We start from the raw sequence: 19,180 nt of genomic DNA on the forward strand, positions 1-19,180 counted from the left end.
GAGATAAATCCCCAGCAAAGATGACATTTTAATTGACCTATACTTAAAAAAAGAAAAGACAAAAACTTGATTTTAATTTGGCTTTATTTCTGAAAAATCTATGATTTTTCTGTTTTCCCAGTGATGAATTTTTTTGGTTCTTTCATTCTAAGATTAGTATTTAATAACAAAAAACTTAAATCACAAGATAATAGAACTTAGAAAATTGAGTAGAATAAAAATCATCTTAGAGTTGCCGTGTCTTCTTTTTGTATTACTTTTGGCATATAGGTGTTAGCTATTTGGGGACTTTTCTCCCTTCATTGTTTACTGATTGATTTGTAACCCACCAAACTTCCGGACTGAGTCACTTGGGTATTGTTACTTAGCTGATTCTTATCAGAAACAGGAAATCGTTAAGATATGTGTTAAAGTACAGCAGGCTCTTAAAATTGTATTTTTAGTAGAACAGATTTCCCTTCAGAAAAATTTTATACCACTAGTTGATGCCTTTTTCCTCAGAAAATAACAATGGTCTTGCCAAAAGGGTCCTATTATTTATTATATATATAGCAAACAGTACCCTTCCTCAGTTCATATATAATATGTGGATTGAATGATTTGACAAATTTAGTGTATTTGATGTACAGCTATACCTAATTTGTAAAGTAGATTGAGAAAACTTTTTTAGGTGGTTTGTTTAGTATTATTCGTATGTTAAGATTGGTAGCTCTCTTAAATGTTCCTGAAGTGGATCTGTTAGGGGTCTACAAAGCCAACTTTTTTCAATACTAGGATATTAGTTGAATTTTTCACTCTGGAGATCCTGGAAGTAGAAAGAAATTTAATACTGTATAAGATTTTAACATTTGGAAGATCCACAAAACTCAATTGTTACAAGTTGCATTCACTACCACAATATAAATACAGAACAGTTCCATCATTTCTCTCATGGAAAAAGAAATCTATTATGCTTTGTAGTCAAGCTTTGGCCTGTGACAGTCATTAATTTGTCTGCTTTTCACGTAGGTTTGCCTCCTCCAGAAAGTCGTATGTAGCCTTTGAATTACTGGTTCTTGCAGTTAACATGATGCATTTGTGATTCACCCTTGTGTGAGTCAGGATTTCATTCTTTTTCGTTGCTGAGTAGTACTCCATTATGTGGATCAACTAGCTGATTTACCCATTTACTCAATAAAGAGCATATGGATTGTTTTCAGTTTGTGAAGGTATATAGAGCTAAACTGATAGTAATATGTTAACACTTACCAGTTCAATTATTTAAATACAGGATGATCAAAAATCGCATATTTTTTGTTAATTTTTATAAAGTAAATATGCAGGAAATATAAAAATTCAAATTCGTTCAGTAATTTTTCTATGTATCTTAGAACATTCAGTATACAACCAGTGTTACAATCTTGACAGTAGTAACTACTCTCTTTTTAAATTCTTTTTGCATTATTGTCTTTCTTTGAACAACACACTTTACACTGTCCTTTTTTACTGTGGGTGGCATAATTTCAGTAAAATGTCTACCCATGAAATATAATAGTGATCCTTTGTGAGATTTTGCCATGGCGTACTGAGGCCAGGGCCAGAAAGTGCAGAAGGTGATGGTGCAGCCCATCAATCTCATCTTCAGATACTTGCGCAATAGATCCCGGATTCAGGTGTGGCTCTATGAGTAAGTGAATATGCGGATAGAGGGCTGTATTACTGGCTTTGATGAATATGTGAATCTTGTATTAGATGATGCAGAAGAAATTCATTCTAAAACAAAGTCAAGAAAACAACTGGGTCGGATCATGCTAAAAGGAAATAATATTGCTCTGCTACAAAGTGTCTCCAACTAGAAATGATCAGTGAATTAAGACAGCAGTGAAGTGAGGTGGCAATTATGATAACGTGTGAAACATGTAGCTGTTTTAAGTGGTTTGCCCTGGGATTATTTGTGAAACATTTTTTCATATTTTCATTACCCTTATGTTATTACTGCTCTGGCAATAAATGTTGTAGGATTGTTTTTATTTAAAAATATATATATAGTAGTGAAGGCAACAGTGATGGATGTCCTTCCTTTTTGGCGTTTGCTATCCAGTTTTTTTTTTTTTTTTCCATTTTTTTGGTCTGTTAGACCTAATCTAAATTGTAAATGACTTTTTGAATAAAAAGTTCCATACTGTTTGGTAGACAATGTGCATAAATGTAATAATAATTTTCCTTGCCTTTTGAGTAGAGGGTAGCTGTTAGATGTTGGTCACCTATGTTAACGTCAGCCATAGAATTATAGTCATCAACTACCATTGAAATTTTTTGTTTCATTTTTTCTTAAGTTCTATCATTTCTGTATTATGAATAGTTGATAAGGAGATACCTTTTTTATTTTTGTTTCATGACACAGACTTTTTCTCTGATATGCTGACATTTCTTCCTTTTTCAGTTTTTTCTTTCTTTGATCTCTTGAGCCACTTCTTTCTTTTGATGAGTGTTTGTATGATCCTTTGACCTTCGGTATATCTATATCACATTTGAAATGGATTTTTAATAACAGTTGAGTCTGATTGATTGATTGAGATAGGGTCTTGCTGTGTAGTTTAGGCTGGTCTTGCACTCACTGTGTAGCCCAGGCTGGCCTCAAACTTGAAGTGATCCTCCTGCTTTAGCCTAGTGAGTGCTGGGATTATATATGTGCAGCACCATACCTGTTGAATCTTCTTAATAATCTAATTTGACGAATGTTTTAATTTTCTTCACTGAGACACAGTACTCTACACCCATAAATTAAAGGAGGAGAGGTTTGTTTTGGCTCATGTTTCAGTAGAGAATGACTGGCAGTGAGACAAGACAGCATGGCAGAGGAAAACTGCTCACAGCTTGGCAGACAAGCAGAGAGAGAGAGAGAGAGAGAAAGAGAGAGAGAGAGAGAGAGAGAGAGAGAGTGTGAAAGAAGCCTGGGAAAGAGAACCTTCCAGACCATGCCCCTGGTAACCGAGGTTCTGACCAGACCCCACTTCCTAACAAATCATCTATAAATTCCCATAACCCAGTCACATTCCAAAAGCCATGCCTAGAAGGTTCTTGGAGGGGCATGACAGCCAGTTATAAACCATAATAGTAGTTATTGATATGTTTGCTATTTAGTCTATGGTATTATTTGTTATCTGTGTGCTACTTGTGACTTTTATTCTTGTTATCTCTTGGATTGAGTTCATATCCAGTCCTTTTAAAAAATTTATTTGGCAAAGAATCTTGCTAAGTAGTCCATATTGGCCTCAAACTTGGGGTTCTTCTGCCTTCTAAATAGCTGGGATTAGAACCATGCGCTACCACATCTGACTTTTTAAAAAGTATCCATTGTAATTACTGGGTTTTGGCTATATATATTTTTTCTATTTTAAGTTTTTACATTAAAAATTAATTTTTTGAGATAGGTTGCTGTGTTGTCCAGCAAGTCTGAAACTCATGGGCTCATGCAATCTCCAACTTGCCTTGGCTAGCCTTTTGAATAATGGACTACAGACATGCACCAGCACACCTGGCTTTAATTCTGTATTTTTAGTGATTGCTTTAGAGATTTAATTCACATGGCTTCTAATTGATGATGGTTTGACTTGCAATCTTTTTTTTTTAATACTGGGGATTGAACTCAGGACCTTACGCTTGCAAGGCAGGCGGCAGCACCACTGAGCTAAATCCCCAGCCCTCAATCTTTCAACCTTAAGATTGTGTAAAAGCGATAGGCATTAGATAGAAATAGTACTTTGACTTTTGATATTTTCCTACCCTTAGCTAGTGATACATACTGGTACTCTCTTGTAATGCTGAGCAGCAATAGCAAACCACTACTCAGGCACAGAATGACCAATAGTAAACTATTTTGCTAAGCTATGATGTTTAGCAGGTTAGGTGTATCAAATTCATTGTTTTACTGATAGTATTTTCAATTTAGAATGAATTTCAAAATCATTTTCATTTTCTAAATGTTTGCTGTGCTGTTACATCTCTTGGCATATGTACTACTCAGGAATAACCTCGGGCTTGGGTAGTGTTTATTCTTCAGTTCAGTCCTTAGTGCCTTTGTAATGCTTCTTCAGGTATATTATATATGTTCAACTTGAGGAAGTCTAGAACAGTACCTGTGTGAGTTCATAACTGCAATGTAGATGTCAAAGATAAACAGTTAAAAGCTAGACATTAAAGTAGTAAAATAGCTTTTATTTAATAACTTAAAATTAATTCAGTGTAAACTGATCTTGTCTTTGCCAAAACAAAGGGTCTTTTTTTTTAAAGCTTGCTATAAGAAAGGCATTGAATGATATGATGGAAGGTTGGTCAATGTGAATAGATCACAAATTCACAGACTACGGTTTGTGAATTGGCGTTTACCTGGAGGGAACAAACTCACTATTATTTTTGTGGGACTGTGCCTTGAACCCAGGGCTTGTGCACTGAGCTACATATCCACCTCATTTTTCTTTTTCTTTCTATTTTTTTTTTGGTACCGGAGATCGAACTCAGGACCTTGCACTTGCAAGATAGGTGGCAGCATCACTGAACTAATCCCTGGTTCCCCAGCCCATTTCATAGTTTTTTTTTATTTTTTATTTTGAGACAAGGTCTTTCTAAATTGCTGAGTTGCCCAGGCTAAGCTTGAATCTGTAATGCTCCTGCTGTTATACAGAATACACTTGTCAATAAAAGAAGGCTCGCCATTGTGAGAAAAAGAAAAGTTTATTCCAGTGTACAGGGACAGGGACTAAGGTCAAGGGGATTCTAATGGCTAGCATGGGAAGGGAGAGAGAGAGAGTGGCAGTTCACTGGGAGAGATTTCATCCCTGAGTGGATGGGCTAACACCGGGGGAGAGAGATATTAGCACTTAACTGGGAAAGGAATTAGGCATATATTGGTATTAAAGGGGCTGCGGAATCTCCGGTGACATTTATGACTTAGCTGCCCAAGGATGGTCTGGATAGATATGTATACGATTACTGGGCTTTCACACCAGGGAGTTGTAAGCATATTCTTTTACTCCATTTACATCACTTACTGGGAAGCTGCTGGTATTTGTTAAAAGCAGCCTGTTTATTTTCCCTTTTGATTTAGGGCAGGCCTAACACCTGCCTCAACCTCTTCAAGTGCTGGGATTACAGGCATGTAATGCCAGTATTGAGTTTTCTCAGGCAAGGAACTTTGAGGGGGCTAGACACATCTTCCTAAGATTAGATTTCCTAAGATATCTAATTGAGTTGTTAGATACTATGCTAGTGTGTTTTTAAAATCTCTTTCTGGTAATAGGGTAAGGTGGGGAAAGTGAGACAATAGCAATTTTTCTGTCTGTCGTGTTTTTGTTTCTGTTTTGCAGTACTAAGGATTGAACCCAGGACCTTTGTACTGAGTTATATATCCAACCCCCTTTTAATTTTTTATTTAGAGACAAGGTCTCACTGAGTTGCTGAATTACCCAGGCTAGGCTTGAATTTGTCATCTTCCTCCCTTCCCTTAGCCTCCCGGAATTCTGTCATGCTCTTTGGAGTCTTTAATTTTTATAATACAGACTAATGTTGAGGTCTGAGACTTTTTTCAGTGTTTGCTGGCTCCTTTTGATCCCTTGCTTGGTTCCTCTGGCTAGAAAGATTAGGTTCTTTTAGAATTTTTGTCTCCCCTGTTGTTGCCCATTTCTAGGCTTTGCTGCACCTACATTCAGGTAAGGTGGTGATAGGAGAGAGAAAATAAAGAAAAGAGTACCTCCCTCACCTTTTGCTACCACTCAGTCTCATTTTGTTCTTCATTTATCAAGAGGAGCAAGTTTTTCTCTTGAGGTCTTAATAATGTGCCACCTTCCATCATTGTGAAAGCAGTGTAAATCCTTTCCCGAGGCTGGCCTTGAGACAAGGCTGGGAAAGGGAAAAAGGAAAGGAAAGGAAAACTCCAGAGATTTAACACCAGTACCTTCTGACTTTTTAAGAGCCCTTTCCTCCATCTTTTGGGCAAATATCCTCTTAAGGAGCATATTAAGTTTGTTTTTCTTCTGACTGCACCTGCTATACAATTCTTTATTCTGCCTGCCTATTTTCTGGTCAAAGCCAGGAAATAAAGTGGGGTGGTGGTGGTGGTGGTAGTGGTGGTAATGGTAATGGTGGTGGTAGAGGGAATCATAAGGATGTGTATTGCTGCTATTTTGGTGTTTTTTTCTAATTGATTTCTCTCCCTAACCTGCTTGCTATTAATTTACCTTTTCTTTGGAGTCCTTAGTGGCTGTTCTTTGTATTTTTTTTCTGGAAATTTTAATTGTAAACAATTAGATACAGTGGGTTTATTTCCATCTTCTCTGGAAATAAAAATACTTAAGCCAGTGATTTTTTTTTTTTTTTTTTTTTTTTTTTTTTTATCACTATGTAGTCCAGGCTGGCCACAGATTTATGGCAATTCTCCTACTTCAGTCTCCTAGGTGCTGGGATTAGAGGTGTGTGTCTCTGTGCCTCACTGCCAATGAGTCTTAACACAGTCAATATGAGAGGTTCATTGATAGTTTTGGGTTTCACTCTGGAAATCGTTATTTAGGAAGCTACCTGTGCCTAATATATGTGAGGCCTTGGGTTTGAACTAGCCATCCCCAAAATTAAACAAGCATTGTCACTGTGGAGAGTGTCCTAGGAAGTTCCTAAACCTACCCTACCTGTAGAATTAAATTGCAGGCTCATGGATTCCTACCATGGGAATAGAATTTTTGGGACATGTCAGTAAGAGACAAATGGATTAGACAAGTTTTTTATAATTTTTATTAGTACTTTACATCTTTGCAGTGTATAATGATTATATTCATCATAGGGAGTGGATATGTGTAGATAATCTTAAATTTAAAAAATTTTTTTGTTTACTTTTGCTATCTCTTTTTAGATAATTGGTACATTTTAGGTATATAATACAGTTACATTCATCAGGGATCTTGCATCTTTACATGACATCTTGGTTCTTATTTTTTCCCCTTTTCTAAGCCCTCCCTTCACACCCTTCCCAGTTTACAAAGATATTGTTTCCATGTTTTTCCTTTTCACATATTTTTTCTTTTGCCTTCTTACCTTTTTTCCCTACCCCTCCCACTTCCCCTACTCTTTTAGACCTTTTCTTCCTATTACACAATATCAATTATACATTTTGATCCTTATTTACATTTTTAGTTTTTCATACCAGAGAAACTCCCATATTTACACGTGTCTTAACTAATTTCACTGAGTATGGCCTCAATGTGCATCCAGTTAGCTCTATATGTCTCTAGTTTCTCATTCTTTATGGTTGAGTATTACTCCATTTTATGAAAAAGTCATATCTTCTTAATCCGGTCTCCAGTGATAGGCAGTTGGGCTGTTTCCAAGTTTTAGCTGTTACAAATTGCTGCTATAAACATGGATGAGCATATATCACTGTGGTATGATTCTTTAAATTTTTTTGGGAAGATACCCAGCAGAAGAATAGCTGGATCAAATGGGACTTCTAATCCTAGTTGTTTGAGGTGTCTCCATATTGATTTCCACAGTGGTTGCACCAGTCTGCACTCTCACCAACAGTGAAGGGTTCCTTTCTTCCACAGCCCCACCAACATTTGTTATTGTTTGATTTCTTGATAGCAGCCATTCTTTGTGTGGGGTGAGGTGGAATCTCAGTGTTGTTTTCATCTGCATCTCTTGAATGACCAGTGGTGTGTTATTTGCTGCTTTTACTTAGTTGTCTGAGAAATATTGCTCATTTCAGATGTCTGTTTTTTAATTGGGTCTTTATTTGGGAGGGGTCTGATCTTTTTGAATTGTTTATATAGTCTAGATAGTAGACCTTTGTTTGAGGAACAGCTGATAAAAATGTTTTCCCACATTATAGGTTGTCTCTTAGCTCTGTTGGTGATTTCTCTTGCAGCGCAGAAGCTTTTATCAAAGATGAGATCCCAATTGTTGATTATTTTTGCTAGTTCCCGTGCTACTGAGTCTTTTCCTATGCCAGTGTCTTCAAGAGTTCTACTTAATTTACCTTCCAGCAAGTTCAGTGTTTTCTGTTTTAATATTTTGTCCTTTAATCCACCTGGATTTTAGTTTAGTACATGGTGAAAGATAGGGATCTAGTTTTAATCTTTGGCAAGTTGAAATCCAGTTTTTCCAATACCATTTATTAAAGAGGCTATCTTCCCTCCAGTGAGGATGGTTGACTCCTTAAATTTTTTTGAGAATTAAAAAATGTTTTTATTTTTAATTCAAAATTTAAGCTAACATGGGCTGGGGATTTAGTTCAGTGGTTCTGCTGCCTGTCTCGAAAGTGCAAGGACCTGAGTTTGATCCCCAGTACAAAAAAAATTTAAGCTAATACAGGATTACAGCCTTTATTCTCTTGCCCAGTTCTGTGATTACAGAGGTAGACACAGTCATAACTTTGGTATATATTCTTCTGGTCCATGCATTTAAATCTCTAAAACACATGTATATAGTATACATGTGTATAGAAAGAAAACTAGTATCATTGCTTGGTTTTTATTTACTCTCGGGTATTAAAAAAGAAAATAATATATTAGAAAACTATAATTCTAAAACTTATTTTGTTCCTCTCATTTTAAGTTGTATTTGTTTTCAGACCAATGAGTGCTATATAGATGTGTCATAATTAAATCATAATCGCATTAGTTTACCATTTTCAAAATCGTATCAAGTGTACCATAAACATGCATGCATCAGAATTATTACTCCCCCAATTGAAGGATATTTGAATTAATTTCAGTTACATCAAGCAATATCATAGTAAATATCTTTGTTTATGTTACCTTGGGTTGTGTGAAAGTTTGTTTTGAGCTATGTTTAGAAATCAAAATTGCACAGCCAGGCATGGTGGCTAAGGAAGGAGGATCGCTGTGAGTTTGAGACCAGCCTGGGCTAAATAGTGAGTTCCAGGTCAGTCTCAACTACATAGTGAGACCCTGTCCCAAAAAAATAAAACAAAAACAAAAAAAAGAAATCAAAATTGCGAAAATATGAGACTTATATATTTCTTTTCTGTGTGTGTGGGGATGCAGGAATAGACAAATTTTAAAAGTAGACACTAAAGGAAATAGAGTTTGGGCCCTTGAGAGAGGTGCCTTATGATCTTGAGCCGGGTATATCTATGGAGCTTGGAGACATCTTCAAGATGGGTGATCTAAGATGTGTACCCCTACTGTGTTATGCTACCCATCTGCTGGGCTGTGTCAGAATGCAAACTGTTTACATGAAGTTGAGATATACTGCTCACCAATATTCTTCCTTGAGGGTTGAGGTAGAGATCTATGGCAAGAAATATAATTTACAGGTGAAAAGCCCAATTTACAGGGTTATTATGTCCTTAGAATCTTAGGGATTTTTTTGGGGGTGGGGGGTCCTGGAAGAGAAAAAGGCTTAAGCAACTTTTGTAACCTGAAGCTGCAGTTTTCCCCAGAAATATAATTCCAAGCTTCTGATTTTCCTTTTCTCCTTTCTACCTGTCTCCACTTCTGTCTTGCCTCAGAACCAGAATGCCCCAACTTAATGTTTTTGGAGTAGTAAGTAAAGTAAAGTTTTAAAAAACCCAGTTATCCAAAAATATTTTTAAAATACTTTTTTTTAAAACTACCTATCGGTATAAGATCAAGTTTTCTTCATATACTTTAGCCAGAACATACTGCAGCACATTAAATGTAGGAACAGGTATAAAAATCTTCCTGGTTTGAATTAAACCAGACATTTAAACAATGTGCAGAAAATGAATGTCATTCATTACCAGGCTGTGTGGTTCTGGAGTCTTCTTCTAGAGGTGCTTTCTTTCTCCTGAACAATAAATTTGTCAAGACAAGCAAAAAGTGTAGTGAGGGCTGGGGATTTAGCTTAATGGCTCCATGCTTGCCTGGCAAGAGAAAGATCTTCAGTTTGATTCCCAGTACCTGAAAAAAAAAAAAAGGTAGAGAGGTTTTATGTTTATTAAAGATATTAAAGGTAGGGGAAAAATACGTTCTGGGAAAAGGAACTACATCCTGCAGAGTGGCCACTGAAAGAGGTAACTGTAGCTACCAGTTTAATAGCAGCGGTCTTTTGTATCTCCCATGTTGGGTCTATGTCCACCTGTTAAAAATCTGCTTTAGCGCTTACTAGAAGAATTAAAGATAGCATTTTCTGAGGGTTTCCAGATGCAGGGCTTGGGCACATGTCTCCTGATCTCTGGACTGACAGGTCACACCCACTTGCCCAGCTGGCTGGCTGTGCCCTAATCTCCAGTTTCAATTCTTTTCACTCATCGTCTTTAAGAAAACATAATTATTTTCAAAACATTAACATGCATTAGATTAAATATTATCTGTAATTTAATTCCTATACTTAGGTTTAGTGTTTTAATTCCTAGTAATGGTAAATATTGATAGAACCCACATAGTTAGAAGCTCTTTGGGATCCTCAGTAATTTCTAAGTGTTAGAGGGTGAAACCAAAATGTCTGAGATCACAGATTTAGTAAATTTCTATATACTTTTCTATTCTTTTAGAGGCAGAATAGTGATTCAGAGTACATGGGGAAATGAAATACATACATTTGACTTCAAGTTTCCACCAATTTTCCAAGATTGAAAAACCATTTAACTTCTTAACCTCTAAATCATACTTTGTAAAATGAGGATAGTGCTTTAAAGGATTACTGTGAGGGAAATGCTAAGACAGTAACCTGAATTATGGACACTGAATAAATATTCCTTGTTTGGATTATATATTTTGACAGTCTGAGAGGATGCAGACCTCAGAATTAAAGAAGTAGGTGTTCTCTGACTTAATCTGCTCCTTGTGAATTAATAGAGAATGTTGTAATTTGTGAGATCTCTAGAACAGAAAATTCCATGTTGTCCTTGGAGATTCGTTGAAGTGATTTAATTTTTGAGTTTGAACTTAGATCCTGTTTTTGTGTTAACCAGATCAGGAAAGGAAAGGAAAATGGTCCAGTTTGGAATGTACATTTGAAAAACAAAGAAGTCAGGAAATAAGCCCAGGAAGTAAAGGCAAGCAGGATGTTGAGTACTGTACCCTAGGACGGGGGTTAAATTTCTGGTCTTGGACTGTGTTAAGGGATTGGCTTATTTTGTCCATGTCTTTTAAGATTTCTATTGACAATGCCTGATAGAAATGTGTAGAGGTAGAGATACATGATATACCCATTGCCATGCCAGTGAGGACCCCTGCTTTCATCAAGAAAGGGACCAGGAAGGGGCCACCCTCTTGTTGACCTTTGACTGTGGGAGGATCCTTTTAAACATCTGGGGTTTCATATAGATGGTCAAGGGTGGCTGAGAAATGCTATGCAACAGAAAATTTTAGATTAGTTGAGGCATTAGAGTGCCTCCTGGCTGCATATGAAGTGTAGGCCATTGGATAGGCAGACAGGGTGCTCTTCTGAGATAAAGAGGGAATAAGTGAGGCAAGTGATGTCGTTTTGCCCTGTGTATGTCAGGTTAGTGGTTTATGTAGGGAATGGGAGACCTGTAGCGAAGGGTCCCAGAACTGTGGATAAATTGCCAGTATTTGAGACAATCAGGTTAAAATCTAGGGGGATGGGAATTGGAGTGAATGAGTGGGGGTAAACAGACATAAACATCTAACAGTGTGATATATTGACAGGGAGGTAGTAGACGGTGGTATTAAATAGGTATTGTAGCCTTGTTTTGAGACTGGGTTATCTGGTTTACCACTTGGAGATCTATCCCTTTATAGGGAGGTGGAGTAATGGGTCTCAAAAGTCTTATCACTAGTGCCTGTTTATTGATTGCCTCTTTTAGTTATTCTTTTCTGCTGGGTGTTTAAGACCAAGTTAAAATGAGACCTGTGTTAATCAATATGAACCTCTTGCTATCCATCAAGGTCAATTAAGTCTCTCTAGGCATTATTTTGGAATCATGCAGAGAGCCTCTCAGCTCCTTTATCAGTGTCAGCTATTAGGATGGGTCCTAGCTTTGCTTGATCATGGTGCTTTTAGTGAAAGCGTGGGAGATTTTTTCTTGATGGCCTTCCTTTAGCACACATTACATTTGTCCTCTGGTGTCCAGCAATCTCCCTGTTGAGGAGGTTGGGTGATTTACCAAAGATGTAAGGTGTTGTAGAAAAGGTTCCTTCATACCTTGGATCTTTGATGACCTTGGAGGGCCTGGGCTGAAATATTGGCGGTCTTCTTAGTCCAGTTACTTTTCAGTGTTGGTCTTTGCCTTTTGGTGGTTGAACACCCAGAAGAGAAGATCAGTGACATCAGTAGTACAGTAGGAGCTTAACTATCATAACTTTATCTAGATAGCAAGCACCATGGGATCTAAAATACAGTTAGAGGGCTATTATTTTTATCAGTCATGGTTGATTTTCTGTAGAATACTAACAGAAAAAAACTTGTAATCAGGAATTACACATAATAATAATATTTTAGCATGATAATCATGACATCTTTGCAGTAAACTTAGATATGTATCTTAGTATAAAATAGCCATAGTTAAATATATTTATTTTTCTCTAAAATACATAAAAACAAAAACAACCTAGTAAACTTACTTATTACCTTTTGATAGGATGCCATCTAAGGAAAGTGTATGGGCCTACAAATGTACCTGTAATCATGAATAAGTGGAGCAGAAGAGAAAGGCGAATACCTGGATCAAAGGTTATTGCCATAAACAGTATGTTGGAAGACCTTCATGGTCCGACAGCATGAATACATTTTGTACACCAGAAAAGTAGCAATAATAATTATTGCAGTTATATGAAATCTTATGTCCTGTAATATAGCTTGGTACTAAAAGGATCCTTTTTTAATAACTCCTTATTTTTTCACAGAAAATATTTTGAAGATGACCATTATAAACATACCACGATAAAATATTTAGAACTCAACCCTTTGATGATAACCAATGTAAACATTTTATAACAACATATTTAACAAGTCGTATCTTCCTGTAAGGCTATGAAAATTATTGGGCTCCCATTAGTGAACAAAGACCAGCATAAACTTTTCTGAGCAGCTGCTTTATTTACCAACAGGAGTGTACCCAAACCTAAAAGTTTATATTTAATTATCTTGACAATGTTTTTATTTAACTTGTAAAACCAGGTTGTAGAAATTAACAGTTTGGGGCCGGGGATTTAGCTCAGCGGTTCGGTGGCCTGCCTCACAAGCACAAGGACCCGAGTTCAATAACAAAAAAAAAAAAAAAAAAAAAAAAAAATTAACAGTTTGTATCTTTGATATCATTTTGATTAAAAAATATAATTGGACAAACACTTTTAAAAATAGACAAATATATAAGACAATTTATGAATCTAGAGTGCACGCAAATGTACTTAGCCAACTGAATTATAACATCTCTTTTAATTAAGGCTAGTCAAAACTTTTGCAGGTCAATTAACAGAGATCTCCTGTAATTCAGATGAGAAGGAATAAAAAAGTGCTTTATAACAGTAACATAATCTTGTGTTATAGTTATTGTCAGAAATCTGTAAGCAGAAAGTAGAGAGAAGGTCAAGTTAATCCATAATTTAAATTTTAAGAATTAGTAATTTAAAAGAAATGTTTTAAACACATCAGTTAAACATCTAGAAACCAAACACTGTCAAACATTATTTTAAGTTGAAGATGAAAGGTACATTTGTCAATTAGCCAGAGGAGGGAATGATAACAAAGTTCCTGCCTGGAGTTGGATGTAGGGTCAGAGTCGCTAGATGGTGATGGCGGTTTACAAGGTGGGAGGAGAGGAAGAGGCACGTGGAGAAGGGGAAGAGGGAGGGCAGGATGATGGAGGTCTCAAAGTGATAGGAGGCTTATCTGCTGGGTCAAATTTTTCAGGGGCAGAGGGAGATCTTAAGGTTTTAGTAGCAAGCTGACAAGAAGAATAGAGGGAAGGCATAGTTTTTAAGAAGGAAAAACCCTGAATATAGAGAATCTCACTCCATTTTTACCATGCACTCACAGACGTTGTAAAGATCCTGTATAAGTGAGGGATCGAAAGAGCCATTAGGTGACCACTTATTTTGGTTATCTAACAAATTTTGGGGCCAAATTTGGGTAGAAAGCCTAATAAGGTGTTTAAGTTGGCCTGAGGCCGAGAACCATGAGATTTTTGAGTAGGCAGCACAGGGGGGAGTCAGCTAAACGGACTGTTTCGATCCCATGGCGAGGGGAAAGGATATTTCTGTCGCTGCTCACTGAGACGTGGAGTGAGGGACAAGAGAGTTGCAAAAACAGCACTGCTAGAGCGGGTCGTCACCATTCAGGAATGGAACACCAGGCCACAGGGCCGGGGAGACTTGGGACCTAAGCTCAGGAGTTTTCAGTTGGAGGCCACAGTTGTCCGGGAACACGCCAAGTCTCCTAGAGGAGGGGGAGAGGTCATTGCCACAGGCGGAGTCTCCGCTGTGGGAATTGAAACCCAGACCGACAAACCGGCAAATAAAGGCTGGTTACCTATTGATGAGTGGTGGACACAATAGAGACGTCTGGGCGAATGGACACGAGTTGTCGGCTGGGAGGATTGGGGTGCCAAGGCTTGGGGTCCCTTTGCCTGGGCAATCACTCTGTCATTCTTGCATATTCATTCCTTATATGGACAAGCCTTGTTCGTGAGCCAGTTTTACTTACGACTGGTGATGTGTGAGGTAGGAAATGGAAACTTTAAGTGAAGAAGGAAGTTATTTATCAGGATGGCAGCAGCCATTCCAAGGCTCTTAATCTTATACCCCTCATCAGCTTTGCTTACATTTATTTCCACAGAAATTGCATGACTATACATCCTCTCAAGTAGCTCGCTTTTACCCCAGTTGATTACCAATAAAAATTAGTGGCTTGGATTGGGCAGTGCCTTTGTTGGTTGCATAGACATTGGTTGTCCTGGCACCCTGCTTTGTGTCTCTCTTAGTTCTCACTTTCAGTTTTTCCTCAGGCCTGCATTATGTACTGGGCAGGAAATTGGAACCTGACTGCAGGGGTCTCCAGCAATTGGCCTCTATTGTGCAGGCTTGAACTATGAGTGATTGCCTACTCAGGCTCATGTAGTGGGTAGAAAATGAACCTAATTGCAGGGGTTTCCAGCAGTTGGCCCCCATTGTGGAGGACTGAACTATGAGTGATCACCTACTGAGGCTCATATATTGGGTAGAAAACGGGAACCTAACTGCAGGGGTCTCCAGTAAGGTATCACTTGGACACTGGTTGGTAAGGCTCCTTCAGTTCTCATGTCAGGCATATGGACATAAACAAAAGGATAGAAATTGAGTTCCTGAAACTAGGGTTAAGACCCAGGAATATCCAAGTTCTGCAAATATAGTACAGTTAGAAGAAAAGCCTGAAGTTTTAGTAGGAGAAAGTAGTCTTAATTGATAACCAGCACTCTGGGCTGGATGAAAGTATGGTGGAGTTATTTCGTATTTAATTTATGTGAATTGAATTAAGCTTGGCTAAAAGAGTAAAATAGAAAATGGCAGTTAAATTGTGCAAAAATTCTACCCATCATTCTACTCTCAGTGTCTGCCTCAGAGCATGCATGAGACAGGATGCATCATGTTCTCAGTTGCTGTCCCTCTTCAAGTGCAAGTTGTGGTTCTTATGTTTAAAGATATATGTAATCCTCTGTTACATAGACTTTAGATTCAAGTTGGCTCTTTTTTCTGGTGCTTTACTGAAATTACCATTAAAGGGGAAGTTAGATGATAAAGTTTTTCTTTATACACTAGATTTAGGTTCTTCTGTAAATGTAGCTTCTGTAAATGTAGCCTTATTGGCTTATTCGATTACATTTTTTTTGAACCTTTTCTTCTCCTCCACGTTTCCTTGTCTCTGCCTTATTTTTTTAGTGCTACTTAGAATTAGCTAGCTTTCAGGTTAGTTGGTTTTCTCTTTTAATTGAATGTTTTAGAAGAATTAAGTAATATGTACCTATTGTGAAATATTAATACCACACGTTATATATGGAATAGGAGGTGATAGTCATACCAGTTTATCACTTACCAAGGCTACCACTTTCTGTAGTTTGATGTATATCCTTCTAGATCTCTAAATGCATATATGAAATCATAGGATTTTTTTAAAAGAATGGAGTTATAAGCATACTGTTTTGGAATTTGCATTTTCCAATAATATTTCTTAGATATTTTATCATACGAGTACAGATTGAGCATTCCTAATCTGAAAATCTCAAATCTGAAATGTTCCAAAATTTGAAACATTTTGAGTGCTGACATGATGCTATAAATGGAAGATTCCATACTTCATGTGATGTGTTACAGTCAAAATGCAGGCACACTAAAAAAATAGTGTATACAGTTACCTTCAGACTATGTGTTATATAGTGTTTGTGAAACAAATGAATTTATTTTTTAGGTTTGGTGCCCATCCCTTAGGTATCTCATTTTTATATGTGAATAATCTAAAGTCCAAAATCAGATACTTTTTCTTGTCTGAAGCATTTAAGAAAAGGTATCCTCAACCTTATAATTTAGACACTCTTGGTATCACTTCTCAGCCAAAGGCTAAGATCAAGTGTAGACATTCTTGGTGTACATTTTGTTTCTGATTTTTAAATAATTACTAGTGATGTTCCAGCAGACATTTTTGTATGGGTTTTGAGTTTGCATACTTTTTTTTCCTGTAGTATATAGGTTGTTTGTTCAAGAAAATATACATTTGGTCCCCACCCCTGCTTCCCTACTACCATGCCATGAGCAGGCCCTCTCTGCCATGCCCATCTGTCATGCTGTCTTTGCCTTGGACAACTTTTAGCCAACTATGGGCTAAAACCTCTATAGACTGTGAGCCAAAATGTGATGAGAAAATAATGACAAATTTGGTACCAGACAAATGGAGTCATAGCTGTGATGCTACCTGACCATATGGTTCAGAGTCCTTTGGAGAAGTGACTTTAAGGGAGGAATTTGGAAAGGTTTGGAGATGCTAGAGAAGCAGCCCTAAAATACTGTAAGATGAACTTGATGGGAGATGCTGGTCAGAGCTCAAGGTGCTGATAAAAATGCAGCCAATAAAGACCAGGCTCAAGAGGTTTCAGCTGGGAACAAGAATTGCATTGGACTCCAAGCCATGTGTGTGTGGAGAAAATTTGTGTGTCTGGCAGAAATTTGTCTACATCTTCCTCCTGTTTTGGGACATTGTGGGAGGCATAACAGGGTGGTAGACTAATCATTCAGGTGGAAGAAATTTTAATACAGTCTACAGTTGAGATGGTGGTATGGCTACTGTTTGGGGTTTTGAGCCAGCCTACTTTGAGAATCAAGACCAAAAGGTACAGCTGAATGATTTTAAAAAGTTAGAAGTTTTGGGCTGGGGATTTAGCTCAGTGGTTCCACTGCCTGCCTTGCAAGTGCACAGTCCCAAGTTAGATTCCCAGTACCAAAGGAAAAAAAAGTTTCAAGTTTCACCAGGAAAGAAGCTCTGGTAAAGTTGGTGCCTGAAAAGATGGAGTAGAGGAGAACTTGATTGCTGGGAAGATTTACATTAAAACAAAGTTAAGTACTTTGGTACAGGGTAGTAGGAAAAATGTCTTGAAGGAATGTGATGAAACATGGCTCCACCTTTTCCATGCTCAAAATTGCAAAGGTGAAAGACTTAGCTTTGAGAAGAGAGCCTCAGGGCACCATGTTCCAGAATGATGGCCCCCTTGGGAATTTGTGTCTCTGCATTCTACTCTGCATACTACTCAGCCATCTGGGTACTTGACCTCTATGGCCAAGATAAAAGGAAAGCCTAGCTACTCTTCCAGCTGTCAGTAGACCTTGGCATCATCCATGTGGTATTGGCTTCATAGGCATTCAGAATGCAAGAGTTTGTCACTGCTGAGACAAAATACCTGACACCCAAAGTTAAAGGAGGAAAAGTTTATTGTAGCTCACAGTAGAGGTTTCAGTTCATAGTTGGCAGGCCTCAAGGCAGGGTGGCATGGCAGAGGGGAGTTGCAGAGGAGAAACAGTTTATGGCAGGCAGAAGGCAGGAAGGTAGCAAGCAGCCACATCAGCCCTCTTTCTGTCTCTTTTAGTATATCCAGGCCACATGTCTTTTGAGTGGGTAGCACTCACACCCAGAGTGGACCTTCCGATTATAAACATTTAGAGCTATGCCAAGCCAATCAGTGGACTAATTTAGTAATCACACACAGTGCTAGCATCACACAATCTAAATCTAGCCACCTCTGAAAAGCCCCACCTATGACTGCATAAGGCTTTTCAGGGTGTGGTTATCTAGTCACAAGCCTTAATGCAAGGTCAGGGAGGTTTCTACGCAGATTTCAAAAGGCACTGTACTCCTGAGAAGGCAGTTCTTGAAGCTGGGAGGGTGAAGCTCATGCAGTGGAGACTCCAGGATGTTGGAAAAGCCATGGAAAGACTAGGTAGAGCTTCAAGGAATGTGTGAAGCTGTCCTAAGAGAGAAGCCACCAGCAATGCTGAAAGGGTTACACTGCCCAACCTTTGAGAGTATGCATCTTGCCACAGGTTGCCCTGGGTCCTAGATGTGGAACTATGGGATTTAATTTTTGCCCTACTAGATTTTGGTCTTGATTTGGTCCCACTCCTTACTATCCTCCTATTTCTACTTTTTGTAATGGGGATGTTTATCCTGTGCCACTGTATATTGAAAGTGTTTAATCTTTTCATTTTTACAGAGGTTTGCAGCTAAGACTTTGCCTTAAATTTCAGAGGGGACTGGATTTGGACTTTTCAGCAATGCTGAAATTGTTAAGACTGGCAACTCTTGGTGATGGACTAAATTCATTTTGCAGAAAGGGATGTGAATGAGTCTTAGGTGCCAGGGGCAGAATGTTCATGGTTTATATCTTGTCCTTCCAAAGCCCATGTGCTCATGGTGGAGCTTTTGGGAGGTGATTGGCTCATGGAGCCATGACACATCAGTTGAGATTAATTCACTGATGGGGTTTATAGCTAAATATGATGTTGGAATGTGTCATGTGATGCTGGTAGGAGAAGATGGGTCACTAGGGGTGTGGTCTGGGTCTATCTCTTCCCCATACCCCTCTAAGCTCTCATTCTGCTTCCCGCTGCCAGGTCATAAGCAATCCTTCTCTGCCATGCTTCTCTGCCTTGGAACCAGCTGACTATGGACTCAAACCTCTACAAACTGTGAGCCAAAATAAACCTTTTCTCCTTACAGTTATGGGTATTGAGTATTGTATCTTAGC

General features: G+C 38.0%; 1 protein-coding gene and 1 pseudogene across 8 annotated transcripts in view; both read left to right on the plus strand.

The window, feature by feature from the left end:
* The window catches only part of Nck1 (NCK adaptor protein 1), an 87,251-nt gene that overhangs the window by 33,931 nt on the left and 34,140 nt on the right, over positions 1-19,180 (plus strand). For 4 of the 8 annotated variants that reach the window (XM_010625524.3, XM_010625521.3, XM_010625520.3 and 1 more), the window contains exon 2: positions 19,047-19,121. The exons of the other annotated variants lie outside the window; for them this stretch is intronic. The gene's annotated coding sequence lies outside the window, so the exon portion shown is untranslated. The remainder of the gene's footprint in view (positions 1-19,046; positions 19,122-19,180) is intronic. 8 annotated transcript variants of the gene reach the window in all.
* LOC109118103 lies at positions 1,557-1,853 on the plus strand (annotated as a pseudogene).

Source organism: Fukomys damarensis, unplaced genomic scaffold, assembly GCF_012274545.1.
Source record: "Fukomys damarensis isolate Sample0158 unplaced genomic scaffold, DMR_v1.0_HiC HiC_scaffold_37, whole genome shotgun sequence".
NCBI classification, from domain to species: Eukaryota; Metazoa; Chordata; class Mammalia; order Rodentia; family Bathyergidae; genus Fukomys; species Fukomys damarensis.